Here is a 12,008-nt window from a genome sequence, read left to right on the forward strand (position 1 = left end):
TTCTCGATTTACTCTTGTATTAATCAATTAAAGTACAATAGAGTAGTAGAGCGCAAATATAGACTATGCAAGCAGAAAGTTAATGACATAAAATCTATTAATTGATACGATACATATCGAAAAAAAGCGTCTCGTATATCGCATATACCTATAATTGATATAATCACTGTAAATAATTTTTTCAATAATAATTTTAACACGACTTGTAATACTTTCGGATCAAACTTGTTGGATTCACATTACTAGTACCTATTGTGTTCGACAGATGGCAAACAGGTCAAATACTATCTCGTAAGAAGAAATACATTCGGTAGGATATAAGTATACGGCTGGGAGACTCAGAATTTCGTGCCTTAAACTAATGAGTAAGGAAAATATAGAGCTTTGGTAACGCTTAGCTATGCTCAATTAAGCGAACCAATTTTTGAAGAGGCTCAGGTCGTCCCAGGGCTGCGCGAACTACTTTTTCGCGTGGCTAGGTGAAGCGATCTACCTCGTTATCGAAATGCAAAATATAAAATTAAAAAAATTAGAGGAATAAAGTCAAAAATTATTTACCGAAAAGTTAATATTTCAATTATTTTATCTGTAGAATATAATAATGGTAGTATTACATGATCCTATTTCATGCGCGCGTCATAATTTTTATAGCTATAATATAATTAAATTAATTATAGTGTATTTTTAATCCTCAAATATTTTACTAAATTTTTATGATACGTTAAATTTACGATCAATTTTATATATGAGTCTAATTTTATGTATGAGTCTAATTGTTGAACTATCATTTCTACGATTATTTCCGATAAGCGAGATCTTTGGTACACAATTAGTCACTCGTTTGTTCATTAACACGTACGCTGCTGGGATTATTCAACGACTTATCGATTTCAGCTGCATCGTCAATTTACAGAGACTACCTTTCTCTTTTCGAGCGAACCTATCTATTTTTGTCGCGTGACATAGGCCTTTCGTAATACTTAGAATGATAATTTCCGTGCCTCGAATTCCATGTGTATATACCTCGTTGTGATTCACACATTATTCACCGGACGCGTCTCGCTAATGTTAACAAAACATCCTTGCACATATAGTTTCCTATCCTTCATAGAATCTGCAGGGAAAAAGCGTCAGTGTTAATTTCTCCGAACCTACCTATTCTCACGTTTTGAATAATAAACAAGTATAAGGTACAAAATAAATTTTACTTCGTAGAAAATTTTTGAAGCGAATAAACGATCCTCAATAAAAATTGATTTACTGAGTAATGTATGTTCGATAGCTTTTTCCACTTCTCTATTTTAAATATAAAAATTATTCATTAATAGTTAATATGTAAAAAAATTAATGAAATTATATCTTTGGATAAATTAGAATTATCCATAGTTTAAAAAAATTCTAATATATAATTTATATCCCATATATCTCGCTTTGTTGTAACTCAAAAAAGTATATACCTATATGTGTATATATACAATATATATTTAATGCCGTTATATATATATTAATATATACAATAAAGATATGGAGTTTTTCTGTACTCATCGATAAAAATATGATTTCTGTTTATCTGCAATATTTTCAATAATGCTGGAATAAATTAAATTTCCAAGTTTACAGAAAATTTTATAAATATATTTTGTGATAAATTTTTGAAATTATGCAATTGTTCGATATATCTATCTATCTATCTATCTATATATATATTTTTAATTACGCCTTTATATATATATATATATATATATATATATAATATATAAATATATAATATTCGTATTTTTAAGTTCTCAAATGCAAAGCGACGTCGGTCGCCCTCGTTCTAAGATATCGATTAAAGCCATCCATAATGCATAAACATGCACACGTGGTACACGCGTATGTGCACGCAATACGTCTCAAGGCTCGCGCTTTTATCTCTCAATGCGTTCGGTACTTCGCCTGGCGTTTTCCGAGTAGGGCATTACACACGCAAAGACTCAGTAACGTAAGCTCCATTACGCACGCCTGCCTTGCATTATACGCGCGTGCATATGCCGACGGTGCTCCTTGAAAATCCGCTCGTGAAGAGGCCAGACGCGGATTCCCATCGAGACTTTGCTCTCACTTCAGCAGCAACCGGAATGCTGCATCGTGCATTCCATAGGGCGCTCCTTTCTATTTTCCTATCGCGCGCGTGCGTCCAATTTTCTCCGCTTTTCGTATTTTTCAACATTGATCAAAGAGAAAGTTTATTACAGACAGCCGACGACGACGCTCCGTTAATATCGCACTTATCGATATGATGTGCAGTCACTCGATTAAAACGGCATCAAGCGATGAAAATCGTCGCGCAGCCGGTTGGTATCGCAACAATAGAATCAATCATCGGCGGATTTGATATTTTCGTTATGATGGTCGGATTCACGATTGCAATTCCGATCATACCACAGGAAAAAACGTTTGCATCCGCAAATTCGCGATTTTCCATTGAAATCCGCAATTGCAATCTGTGAACTCATGTATATGAACTGTTTGTGTGTATGTGTGTGTGTATGTGTCATCCGATTCATTCTTTACACTTCCGATATCTCGCGGGGTCTATTCATAACTTTATTGAGCTGAATATATTTCTAGTCAAGGACAGAGACTGGTATATAATTTTACGCACAGACTTGTTAAAAAGAAGTCTCATAAAGACAGTCTAGCCTCTATTGTTAACGTCATTTATTTTTACTTTATATATACGTTTTATATGGAGTATAAATAAAATACGCAATATAATATATCAAAAGTAATATTTGAAATCAAAGAGAAATCTTAGAAATAAATTTAAATATTAATCATATCTCTAAACAAATATTATAATATAAAAAGATATATATATAATTAAATATATCACAAACTAATTGCATAATTTCACAAATTTTTCAGATAAAATATATTTACAAAATTTTTTGTAATAACTTGGTTATTGCAGCATTATTGAGAATATTCCAGATAAACGAAAGTAAGGGCTCAGTTTTTATCAATCGATAGAGAAGCTCCATATCTTTTATATATTATATCGATACGTACGATCAATCCTCACACATATATATATCTCGTGCAATTTATGCTAGTCTATATTTCGGCCAACATCCGGCACAATCGATAACGAACATGATCTACGTGCGATCTCGATCTTCTCGAAACCTGCGTGCTATCGCAATGCGAACGACGCGAGATTAGCAATCATCCGCTATCATCCCTCGAAAATCGGGGGGGTTGTGTGGTCATATCAGGGGTCGCATAGAGGTCATCGCGTATAAGCGGGAGGAGACTTCGCTTTGTACGGATAACGAGTTCGTGTCCCCGAATACAACAAGCCGGTTATGAATTTATTGAATGGAGTGTAATACAGTCTGAGCTGCACTACATAATAGAGAGGGAGTCATGTGTAAGATAACATCATGTCTGCTTATTAAGTTTGTACGATAGTTGCACATATAGTGTGTAGGATTTCACATTAGACGAATATATCGATTTGTCGGAAAGAATAAAATACGTCATCTTAATGCTGCAGAATCTAAAGACAATCGCGATTTATAATCGTGAATTGAAATTTAAAAAATTCAAAAGAAACGAAGATTCAAAAGACACGAAGATTTTTGGCAATCGATAAACAATTTATTTATTACGAATTTTGTAAGTAATATCAATTTTTATAAATATTAATCGTCAAAATAATAATATTTCAAACTTATACGCATTGTCAGTACTGAAGTCGATGTTTACAAAACTTACAAATATGTTCGAAAACTATGACTTATATTACGCAATAATATTGCACTATATGCAAGAATTTAAAAAAAGCGCTAAAATAAAAAATAAAAAATTGCAACAAAAAATCACATGACATTGCTATTATGTAATCGATCGTGTCGGAGAGAAGAGTGACTTTTCTAAAGATAGTGCGATCGCACATCAGCGCGGAGTGCAAGTAAGATTAAAGCGAATTAAGCAAGTGATAAGCGCTCGAAAACTGGTTTCACTGATGCATCTGTGAAATTCGTTCGCGGTAAGGGACAGACGGGTCGGATGTCAGAAATTTCGCGGACACGCTACTCCGAGGTAGAGAGAACTAAACCCGGCGATCAAATGACCCCGCCGGATTCCCAAAGTGCAAGTACAGCAACCGCAATTGCAGTCCACTTGCGCAGTTACCAGCCCCATATGTAATGTACCGTATTCCCCAGTCATGCGCGAGAAACGTAAATTATGCACGAACGTGTACGCGAGCGAGTCACGAATGCAAATTTAGAAGATTTATGTTTTTTTCTTAGAAAATTTCTAGAACGATAAAATAGAACGAACTCTTCCTTTCTATAATTTTTTATTTCACGTTCTTTCTTATAATACACACATATATACTTAATTTTTTTATATATCAATTTTTATTTATATCAACTTTTAGAATCTCGGCACGTATATATTTTAAAATATCTAATAAAATAAAAAATTTTTTATTATTTCTATTTTTCTTCTCTTGAAAGATAGATATCTGATATCTGATAGATTTTTTGAAATATTTCTTGGGAATCTCGGTGATTATAAATTCCATTTTTTATTGATAATATGAGACAGAAATAATATTTTTTAAGACAGAAAACGCGCTCTTTAGCTCGGTAATGTATGTTTGCCTCTCGAGAATATGAATTCAAGACATTATCTGGGCTTCCGCTCGAAGAGAGTATTTCAAGCTTAAATGACGTTTAAAGAAAACCGCTTCTTTCGCGGTAATGATGGGTCAATGACACAAAATGACACTGCAGAATGTATGAATTTCGAGACATCATCTACTAACGCTTGTTTAATTGCAATAAATTTTATTTTAAAAGATTCTTTATATAACTAATTTCAAAATTATTATTTTCTAATTATATAATATCTTTTCTTTAAGTTTAATTAATATATTATTAGAGTAAATCTTTGTCAAGCTAATAAAAAGAATTATCATAGCAATATATAATATATAATAATATATAATAAAGATAATATACATATATTAATATATATTAATAAAGTATAATAATAGAAATAATATATATTTATATAAAATAATAAAGTCATTTATTTTGTCGTTTATATACGAAACGATTCTTCACTTTTTGTGTCGATACAACACTGTTTGCAACATCGTTGTGAAAGATATGTGGTATTACATGTAGAGTCAGCGTTATCCCGATGTTTGCATCGATATTGCTGCCACTTAGGACTGTCCAAAGGAAACTGGGTAATTAGACTTGTCGATGGAGAAAGGGGGAAATTATTCGTGCTTACATGAGAGCGAAAAAGTCGTCGAACACGTGCGCTCGCGTGAATTGGGTAAATACACATTCCTGCACGCTGTCCCCGTAAATAAAGAGTAAAGCACCTTCACTTTATCATACGAATGCCATGCCGCTCGATTGCGCTCAGAAATGCACGCTAACTTTCCAGAGGTTGTCATTAAAATCCAGATATCAATGACTTTACTTCTCCCATTGAGATACTTCATTCATCGATTTCTTTATTCAAACCATGTGATTTAATATCATTTAATATTAAAAAATATTTTTTATTCCATCAATTATTTTTTAATTATTGTAATAAATATGTAACATTTTTAAAAAAATAATAAATTAAACTATGAATGTTACCTATTTATTATAATAATTAAAATTTAAAGTCATCAATTTTAGATGGAATAAAAAATAAAAAATATTTCTTTGAAAGTTTATTTTATTATTTTCTCTAATATCGAGTGACGTAAAAGATTGCATGATTTTAAGAAGTGTAAGTTTAATTTCTCAACAAGAAAATCACATCGTAATTGGAATAAAAGTTGATATATTCGTGATTCAACAGTCAAGTTTTTTTTTTTCCGTACAATTCGTGTACAATACTGTCTGTAAATCTAAAAGATGTGTCCCCCCGATATCGATATTCTATACGAAGTATATATCTCTACACGATCATTTTTACTACCAATTGGATCGCTAAAAACAACTTCAGATATTTCATGAACGAGATAAAAACGACTGTATAATAAATAAGCCGATGTGAATTTGCATTCAGAGAGCTACCGTGGCGTGACGCACGCGTGGCCTGCACTTTTCGTTTACGTGAGTACGATGAACGCGATGTGATAACCCGCTGATGTACGCGTTACATACTTTCTTAAAAAAAATAAAAAAAATTCACACGAAATATATTCGCCGGAATATAATTTTTTTTCAAAGCCGTCCCTCTCAATTTATCTCGCCGTGCGAACACCTCGAACACAAAAACACGTGCGAACGTAGCTGCGAATTAAGTACACCCTACGATTTATTACTTGGAACTGATCGTTCAACGGAGAAAAGATATCACGAAAGAAAAAGAAACACGAGCCAAGTAATCCATCACTGACAATCACCGTGTTAAGCCACGCAGGGATGAATCAAGCGTTTTCATAACACGTTTAATTTTTCGCGAAGGGTTCGAGAGACAGCGTTATCTCCCTTGGCGATAAGAGAGGTGATTTATCTGGCCGAATTCCTCCGAATAAACCTACAACGACGCTCTCGACCCTAATGGACGGACAAATGTTAACCGTGACAAATGGACACGTGCCGTATCGGGCACCGCAACCCTTTTATTCATATCCCGATGTTTCTATCGCACCCTAATCTGTACCGTATATACGATCCGCATATAGTCACGTTCCCGTATGACGTGCGTTATCAGGGAAATAATTATCTTTGCGGCGCGAATGCCCACGCGACACCCACGTTTTCATTCGTAACGGTAAAGATCCCATGCGACCGTCATTTTCATTTATTCCTCCTTCCTCCCCGGCCCTCTTCGTATAGTGTAAACGTGTCCCGTAACGCGATAGCAACCCCCGCAGAATTGTACTTGCGTGGACGTCGCTCATCGTTTTCGGTCCTGACGAGCGATAAACGATGAGAGAAGTCGGCGGCGGTAGAATGTTACAACCGACCGCGGTATCCCTAAGGGATGTTTGTGCGTGCATTCCCGGTTATTGCTGGCTTCTGAACGCGGCTCGACGTCGACAACATGACCGTGCAGTTACAACAAACAGTACCATTTTCACGAGGAAATACATATACGTCGCACCGTTGACGTGTTTAGAATGATAGCTTTTATTTACGCTCTCTTATGTCAATCTAAAGTGGAAAGAATGTTTTTTTATGTTTAAATGCTCTCTTCTTTTTTCTATAGAAAGAAAACAGAATTATTTCGCTGATAATAAAAAAAATTTTTAAAGCACAATAAGAGCCTCACAATTTTCTCTATAGACTCTTATATTCTAAATATTCTCACAATTTTCATAAGATATTAATAATTAATCGAAAAATTAATATTATTATTTCTTTTTAATTTCTAAAATAATATATAGATATTGCGTATACATATATTAAAGACATAATTAGGTTATTGTCAATACGTCATTACAAAATAGCTCAATTTTATTCATAATTATGCCTAATTGTACGTTTGAACGATGAGCTATATTGTATTTATTCGCCATTTTCGCGATTCGACATTATCAACGCGGACATATCTTTTGATCTTTATGAGAGGCTGGCAACCAGGAGCGCAATCAATGCATAGTTATAGTACATTACCGGCGTGGTAATAATCACGTTTTTTGAATTGAACCTTCAAAGCCCCCACATGCTTTATACTGCCTGTAATGAGTAGCATACGCGCCTGAAATAACACCGGTGGCTGCCTGTGTTCAGGTCAGGGCTGAACCGCCATAGAACAGCAATCTCTTAACAGGGAGGATCAAATGGTATCCGGAAAGCACGTGTGTTTTTCTCACCGCATACTTTTTCCCACTTGTGATGAGTCTTTTATAAAAATCAACGTACTCTCTTAGTCTGAATTTTCAGTTAGAATTATATAAATATTAGTTTTATAAAAAAAATTCTCAATATTCTATAAAGTTCAACTGTATAAAATCTAAACAATATATATAATTTTTATAGCCTGTAATAAATGCTATAATACCTATAAAAAAATCAAAAGAATTTTTATATTAATAAAAAAATTAACCTATTTTATCGCTACTTAAGCTGACGCATAGATACTTTCTCTTATATTTTAATGCATTATTTTTTATCTTTTATGGCAATTTTCAAATCTGATTTAGAAGTTTTTGCCGTGCGTACATGTGTCAAGAATTCATTAACACGGATTTCTACAGGTGGAGGCGCTCAGCCGAGACGAAATTATTCACGTGCGCATAGAAAGTAATCGCAGGTCAATATATTTTCAGCGATCACCAGAAATAAATATACATCCGGATAAAAATATACAAAATAATTTCATATATAAAAATTCGAGAAGAGATTTCGAGAAGAGATTTTTTTTTTATTTCCGCGTGTTAGGTGTCTAATAACGAATAATATAAAATACAGATATGTATATATATAAATATAATTAAAGATTTAATATCAATATATATTGATCGAATCCACTATATTCTATTCGGAACTTTGATTTTTATCTTGAGCTTTAAAAATTATCAACAAGCAAAAACTTGGCAAGTTCTCGAGAAATTATTATCTAATGTCGACTCGTTTTAAAGTGCCTATATATAGAGAATTGATCGAAATATCTCTGTGAAATACCAGTCTCGTGACACTAATATGGCTTGCAGCGAGCATGGTTCGCAAATCCCTGTGATTATAAACGGGAAAAAAAGAGAATGTGTCTCCCAACTATTTCGCTAGCGAGCACTAATGATTTAACAGAATTACATTTATTATTTTTCCAGTAGACAAAAGCACGTCGCGCACGCCTTACGGTTTAACCGCAAGCGCGCACCGGATGACGGTCGCAGACAGATACGTAGGTGCAACTGCGAACACAAAGTGCCGGAAGCGTGCTTGACGTGCGTGACACGCATAGGTGACACGCACCACCGCATTCGCGTGTGTACGTGCGTTCACAAACCGTTCAAAGCTGCCCGGCACTGTAGATAGTACCGCTCGAAATTTAGTAGAGAAAAGAAAGAGAGAGAGAGGGAGAATCGTTTAGAGTATTGCGTGCGTGGCGTGAATATTTTGCACGCGTCGATACACGCCGACAGCTGAGCGAAGCGTTACGTCAATGTCGTAGCACGGATTCACGCGTTATTTTTCTTTCCCCTATTTTATATTTCAGAGAGAGAGATGTGTCAGCACGTGGGCCATTTCTCCTCTCCTCCCTCCCCCCTTCTCCTCATCGTGAAAATTGCAAAGCATTTCACGCATTCCAAACGGTCTCGTCTCTCGCGGTGCAAAAATTTACGCGCCACGAGTCGTCGAATTATTTTATACGGCCGGCGCGCTTTTCAAGTTATGAAATGGGCTTGTTTTATATTGAGCGAGAGCATTGAGTAGGTACTATCTTTTTTTTTTTTGTTCACTTTTTGCACGCGTCTGTGCACATGCATATATACATGCACCAAAAACACGGCGTAAACTCATCTATACACGAGTGGAAAATTATTTGATGTACCTCTCTCTCTCTTGCCGGAAAAAGGATGCGTATACGTGTCAACACAAGCACACGTTAAAAATTACATTGCAGACAAAATATATTTCAGATTACGTCCACTTATACCGCAAATAATTCGCGTCTGTTCGATTTTTTCGATGCAAATTTATTGATAAAATCTATCGCAATAAATTTCTGATTCGTCAGTCACGTGAGCAAGAGAACAATATATCACAAAACAGATATTAACATTTGATTCTACGATATACAAGTATTAGATAATCAACCGAATCTGTAGTTTCGATATAGAAATACATATGTTAAAATAGATAAATTTAAACAAAATTTAATTAAAAAAATTAAAAATTGATCTGTATAGAAATTATTTTATGAAGTAATAATAATATTGAGTATAAAATAATATATGCATAGATTTTAATATATATGTATATACGATAGATTTTTTTAAGTTTAGTGAATAAGAATACACATGTAGCAATTTGAAAAATATTTAAAATTTTATACTCTAGAAATTTTTCGATTATAATGCATCATGCTATTTGTTTCTACTAACTTCATGAAAGCTCAACATTATTCAGTACGTCGATGTAGTTTATCGAGAATGAAATGAAACGTCGATACGCTCAAATTAATCCTAAATTAAATAATTTGTACTAAAGCACGCTCACGCATTGCGAACACAAATAATAATTGAATAGCTACGAATACAATATTCGTTGATACTTTTACAGCTGTTACAGAGTAACATCATTCGACATCGACCGACATTTCGCGCTGTTGAACGAGCCAGTCTGCGCTCGAATTGTTGAAATGAATCGCTAAATAAATCGCCTCGAGCGATATCCGAAATATAGTGGAATACTTTGCGTAGCAAAACACGAGCATCGAAACGGAATAATAAATTCCATCTCGCGCGAGCTATTAAAAACTTGCACGCGCGCTTCGTAATCGAAAAAGCCTCGCCGTTACATAATTTACGGAGCAATACATGTTTGTCTCTGCAATCACACGCATCATTAAAATTTCACTCAATCTGACAACGAAAAATTATGCGAGTTGTCACGCCCACACATTCGCAAAATTATATATGAATAATAAACGTGTTACACTTCGAGTTAATATCACATTTACAATTAGTGCTGTAGAAGTGGACGTATCTGTACTTTGCCTAATGTAACATCGCATTCAAGTTTGTTTGAAATATATCTTAAATCTCTCCCTCTTTATCCTTTCCATGTTAAATAAAAATACGAGCATAGATTGGTTTTTATTAAATATAAATCTGACTTTTCAAATATATTTTGTTCAAATTCGTTTCAAACACAATCTAAACTTAAAAAAATATAAAATTCTAGAAATAATTTTATATTTAATATTTTATATAGATAATTTCATATAGAAACGCGTTAAACGCGCGATGAAAACGCCAAGTTAATAAATCTCATTCGGCTGCTGATATTTTGCAAGTTTTAAATTGAGCTTTTTGAATTTTTCCAATTTTTCAAGGGAATCCAAAAATCTGCGTATGCAATATCGCTGCACCAGGCCAAACGCGCGCGTTCCAAGCTTTACTTGCGGATATGTTTCCGAAAAAATTTCGCGACGCATCCAAAGCGTCGCGTGCACACAGACACGTGGCATGCGGCACTTTCCAAGCAGATAGAAACAACGCGACGGTATCTCTTTGACGTGCGCGACATCCCTCCCGTCAAATGAAATTCCACGCTGTCATACGACAGAGATGTATGAAATATATAGAAGAGATGAGAGAACTTTGCGAACCTACGTCACGATATGATCGAAAAACGTGATCACCGCTCGATCCCCGAAAGGGGTACTCGTGTACATATATAATAAGATACACGTTTGCAAAGACTGTAATATTCTGAGCAAACATTCAGTTAATGCTATTCGTTTTTCGTCTTATATGAATATTAATGACCCCCCCCCATCCCTACATATAAAGTAAATAATATCTAAATTTATAGGAACATTTGTCATTAAAAAGTATCAATAATTACAATGACATAATTGTGCTTGTAATGTTACGACAGGAAAATCGTATTCAATAATTAAAATTTCATTTAAGTTTATTATGCAAATAAAGTGCGTTTATTAGTGATAATAATTTATTTAATATTACAAGATAAGCATTAATTATACGAAATCCGATTACATATAGTCGAAGATCCGCTTATATGAATGTAAATAAAATTTTAATGAAACTCGTTATACGAGTCATTATATGATATTCGAAATTGATTGTATTTCGTGAATGAAATCTTTTTATGAATGACTCAGTCAGTGACAAAAATTTACAAGCTTTTGTTTCAATCTAAGATAAGCTCAGAAAGTTGCACATCGAAAAGATTCGAATGCAAAAGTAAAGAAAGGAAGTCCGGCCTCTTTACATCTATTTAGAGAAACATTTAATTGTAAATTGCCGTCTAGGGCTTTAATGGACTGCCCGAGCGGCGAACAATAGATACACTGAT

The 12,008-nt window shown here is 34.2% G+C and overlaps 1 protein-coding gene and 1 non-coding gene across 3 annotated transcripts in view; one reads left to right on the forward strand and one right to left on the reverse strand.

The window, feature by feature from the left end:
• The window catches only part of Raskol (Ras GTPase-activating protein raskol), a 370,271-nt gene that overhangs the window by 330,651 nt on the left and 27,612 nt on the right, over positions 1 to 12,008 (reverse strand). The gene's annotated exons all lie outside the window — the stretch shown is intronic.
• Positions 349 to 496, forward strand: LOC145936893 (U12 minor spliceosomal RNA). Its single transcript, XR_014425447.1, has one exon. It is a non-coding gene; the product is annotated as a U12 minor spliceosomal RNA (small nuclear RNA).

Source organism: Prenolepis imparis, unplaced genomic scaffold (assembly GCF_030444845.1).
Source record: "Prenolepis imparis isolate NDT839.2.m4 unplaced genomic scaffold, iyPreImpa1.0 SCAF_5, whole genome shotgun sequence".
Classification (NCBI taxonomy): domain Eukaryota; kingdom Metazoa; phylum Arthropoda; class Insecta; order Hymenoptera; family Formicidae; genus Prenolepis; species Prenolepis imparis.